Source organism: Octopus bimaculoides, chromosome 10 (genome assembly GCF_001194135.2).
Source record: "Octopus bimaculoides isolate UCB-OBI-ISO-001 chromosome 10, ASM119413v2, whole genome shotgun sequence".
In the NCBI taxonomy this organism is placed as follows: domain Eukaryota; kingdom Metazoa; phylum Mollusca; class Cephalopoda; order Octopoda; family Octopodidae; genus Octopus; species Octopus bimaculoides.
In genome coordinates, this window is record NC_068990.1 from 40,528,930 (window position 1) to 40,533,592 (window position 4,663).

The window sequence follows — 4,663 nt, forward strand, 5'->3', positions numbered from 1 at the left end:
GTATGTATATATATATATATAAATATATATATTTGTATGTATATATATATATATAAATATATATATTTGTATGTATATATATATATATATTTATGTATATATATATGCACTACCAGTGTCCAATATTGAATATGAACCTTACAGTGTACACTGCTCCACAGGGAATTTCAATTCCAGAACCTAAATCAGTGGGGGTTCTCGGTATCGACATAAGTGATGCTCCCTGTTTCCAAGTGCACACTTCGAGGATGGTGACAGAGTGCAGACGACTGACTGGATGGATCCTGAGAACATTCAGAATCAGAGATAAGGAAACCATGATGGTCCTATGGAGGGCATACTTCCTCACCAGCCAGGATTACTGCTCCCAACTATGGTTACCCAACATTGTAAAATTAATAACGAACCTTGAAGCAATCCTGAGAAGATTCACAAAAAAGATCGTCTCTTTGCAACTTCTCAGCTGCTGGGAAAGAATTAAACAGATAAAACTCTATTCCCTGGAGTGAAGGTGGGTGAGGTATTCAGTAAGATACATCTTGAAGAGTCTGTAAGGAATTGTGCCAAATTTTGGTATTGAAAGCTACACCAATGTCAGAACGGGACGACACTGCATAGTGCAAAAGATCCCAGCAATGCCATCACGCTTCTGGACCAGTTACTGCCACAGCCTGGGTTTCAGAGGCGCACAGGTTTTTAATATTCTCCCAAAGAGCCTGAGGAACCTGCACAATGTAGACGTAGGCGTTTTTATATCAAGACTGGACTTCTTCCTGTCAAGAGTCCCAGATTTACCTACCTCAGGGTAAGAGGTTCAAATGAGGGTAGCGACATCAAATTCCATTCTTCACCATGTTCCACATATTGGAGGAGGATCTCAGTAATAACAGTGTAGCAAAATGGCAGAGCATCAGCCTGGCTGCTGCTCTGAGTTGAAACTACAGAAAAAGGCGACCACTTGCCATCCAGCAGGCTGGCAACGTAACCAGTCTACCACTGTATATATATATATATATATATATATATATAGATATATAGATATATGTATTGTGTCATCCCATAAATAATGCAGCTTTTATTTTTCAAAATTAAGATAAACAAAGTTGTTTTTTAATCAAGAATATACTCTCTTTATTTTTCTACAATGCTCTTCCATCTGTCTGGTAGACTTGGAAGGCTCCTCTTCCACAATTCATGTGTCCATAGCAAAAGATACTCTTCTGACCTCACCTACACAATTCATATTTTTGCTGTCCAAATGATTTTGAAGACTGTGGAATAAATGATAATCAGATGTGGCAATGTCCAGTGAATATGGTGGGTGGGTCATCATTTCCCATTCAAACTGCTCCAGCCTTTGGAATGTCATCCTCTCTATATGTGGCCAAGTATTATCCTGATCGAAGAACATCTTTTTTCTTGAAACCAAAAATGGTTATTTTTCTTCAAGCTCACGTGTTGATGACTGGTTGAATGACCAAATCCAATCTTCTCTGCTAGTTCCTCAACAGCTACGATGGGATTTTGTTGTACCAGGGTTTGCAGGACATCCCTGTCAAGCTGCACAGATCTTCCAAGATGAGCCTTGTCTTCTAGGCTGTAGTTTCCAGTTTGGAATTTCTGGAACCACTGTTGACACTGGCTTATACTTATTGTCCGATCCCCATATATTGCATTAATATTCCTCACACTTTCCATTGCGTTGTTGCCTTCATTGAACTCATTTAGCAAAATATGCCGAATATCCTCCTTTGTCACTTCCATTATAGCTTATAACATAAGCATAAATAACTGTTAATGTTGAATTGCACTCTCCAAAACTTGCACTAAGAACAAGTACAAGGTAAAATTACTACCCGCTTTTATAGCAAGTTGATACAGATAGTTTATCCTATCCCCCTCCAACTTTTAGTTCATGCAATTGAAAAAAACCGCATTATTTATGGGTTGACCTAATATATACATGCACACACATATATACATACATACTTATATATGTAAGTATAAATAAAAATATATATATATATATATATACATATATATAATTATATGTATATAAGTATACATAAAGATATATATTTGTATATATATATATATATATATATATATATATATACATCTATAGGTAGACACCTCTGTGCGTGTGTGTGCATATGTGTCTATATGCATTTATATATATATATATATACATATGTTTATCATTATTATGACAGTTCAACTTGCATTTTCCATAATGTCAGGGGTTGAATGGGTAGAAGGGAACTGGAAAGTAGGTCACAACATCTGGACTCTTTATAGGTGGATGTCCTCCCTAATTCCAACTCATTTACAGGGAATGTGCTAAATGCTTTTTCTCGGTATTGCCAGCAGTGAAGTCAACAAGTACTCAAGAAAGAAGTCAACTAAAGTGAGTGGGGTACAGTACGGAATGAGTTAAAATTTGAGCATAAGGTTTATATATGTATATATATATATATATATATGTGCATATACATACATGCACCATGTCATAGGCACATGCGTGTTTGTATGGTAAGAAGTTTGCTTCTCAACCTCAAGATTTTGAGTTCACTCTCATTGTGTGGCACCTTCAGCAAGTGTTTTCTGCTATAGGCTGAATCTGACCAAAGCCTTGTGAGCTGATAATGGTAGATGGAAATTGAAAGAAGCCTGTCATATATTTAGATATAGATATGTTCAAGGTGTTTGGGCTAAATTCGACAGTTTGCATAAAAGGAAGAAAAGCAATATCCCATCCAAAAGTATAAGTGTTTTAAAAAATCTAAAAGTATTAACTAGATTATAGTTGATGGTAACTCAAAATTCTTGCACTCTTCCAATATCACCTCAAGATGGCACCAGAAATTGGTCATATGTTCCTCACTGTGTACTTGGGATCTTCGAACTCCTCCTTGACCTTGGCCACCAGCTCAACCTTGATGTTCCAGGCAGAGGTGGTAATGTTTTTCACTATTATGCCCCCTACAGAATAATCCATGTTATTACAATCAGAGAAATTAAGAAACCAGCAATTGCATCTGTTGAAGTCATAGAAATACTCAGACAACTACTTCTGACTCTTCCTAGAGGTATGGCAAGGAGATTAATCCTGCAGCCACACATATGGCCTTTTAGCAGTAACCCTAACCAGCTGGAGTTTGACCAGCAGCTTCACATAGCCATCTGAAACGAGCCTAAGACTCTGTTCTTAGATGTAGGATAACATTACATTACACATAGAAACTATCAACTTCCTACTGGCCACATCGTTGTAATATTCACTATCTTCACTGCAGCTGTCCATGTCATACCTTACAGCCTTTACAATATCCACAGAGCATTGAACAGCAATTGTGATGTTGGCATTTTGATACCTTGTGCGATCCATCATGATAGAGGTGAATCTTTTTCAATATTGAGATGGTTTCCAGTTCCCCATGGCTGCTAATTTTTTCTCAGTTATGACTTTAATCTTGATGCTCTCCAATGCCATTGACCAATGCATCAAAGTTGTTCCTAGAAAGAGGAGGTATAAAATATCAAATTTAGCTCGAACACTATGTATGTGTATATATGTATTTATATATATGTATGTATAAATATATATATGTTGTGTGTATATATGTGTATATATATGTATACATAGATATGTATATACCCATATTTTTGTAACATATTTTCCCATATACATATTTATATAACAAAAATGGATCTCCTCCCGTCAAGAGTTCCGGATGAACCGACCTCGTGGCAATGTTAACAGAATATGTATGTTACAATTTTTATGTATAATGATGTATGTTTACATGCATTTCTTGCATCAAGGCAAAGAAACAAGGAAGTACCAATATAGCAAAGTACAGATGAGTGTGTAAAGGTAGTAAATACATTACACTTTGTTATTATGTATATGTTTTTCGCATAAGTGTGTGGGTGTGGGTGTGCTTGTGTGTATGTGTAATTGCTTTACATTAATAATAAATTTGTTCTATATGAAACATAAATCTTAGCATGTGCACATAATATATGCAGGTATGATACTTGGAGAACAATCAATAGCTGCATGATATGGTAAGATTGATGAAACTAAATTCAGATGAAACATTTGTAAATTAATGTATTAAAAAGACTTGCTAATTCTATTCTTCTTTATATTTATATACACACACACACATGTATTTTCATTCATATATAATGTACCAGCTATGGCAGTACATATTCTAAAATTGGAACAATACAAAGAAGATTAACATGTCCCCTGTGCAAGGCTGATATGCAAATTCGTGAAGCGTTCCATATTTTTTCATGGGTGCAGGAGTGGCTGTGTGGTAAGTAGCTTGCTTACCAACCACATGGTTCCGGGTTCAGTCCCACTGAGTGGCACCTTGGGAAAGTGTCTTCTACATCCTCAGGCTGACCAACATCACTTGACAAACGATGCTGGTGTGTTTACATCCATGTAACTTAGTGATTCAGCAAAAGAGACCGATAGAATAAGTACTAGGCTTACAAAGAATAAGTCCTGGGGTCAATTTGCTCAACTAAAGGTGGTGCTCCAGCATGGCCGCAGTCAAATGACTGAAACAAGTAAAGGAATATATACATAGTAACATATTCGTACAAACACACATATATATATATATATATATATATATATATATAT

At 36.0% G+C, this 4,663-nt stretch overlaps 1 protein-coding gene and 1 non-coding gene across 5 annotated transcripts in view; both read left to right on the forward strand.

The window, feature by feature from the left end:
• Positions 1-4,663, forward strand: part of LOC106881299 (uncharacterized) — a 338,650-nt gene that overhangs the window by 155,779 nt on the left and 178,208 nt on the right. The window lies entirely within an intron of this gene.
• Positions 4,197-4,303, forward strand: LOC128248969 (U6 spliceosomal RNA). Its single transcript, XR_008265115.1, has one exon. It is a non-coding gene; the product is annotated as a U6 spliceosomal RNA (small nuclear RNA).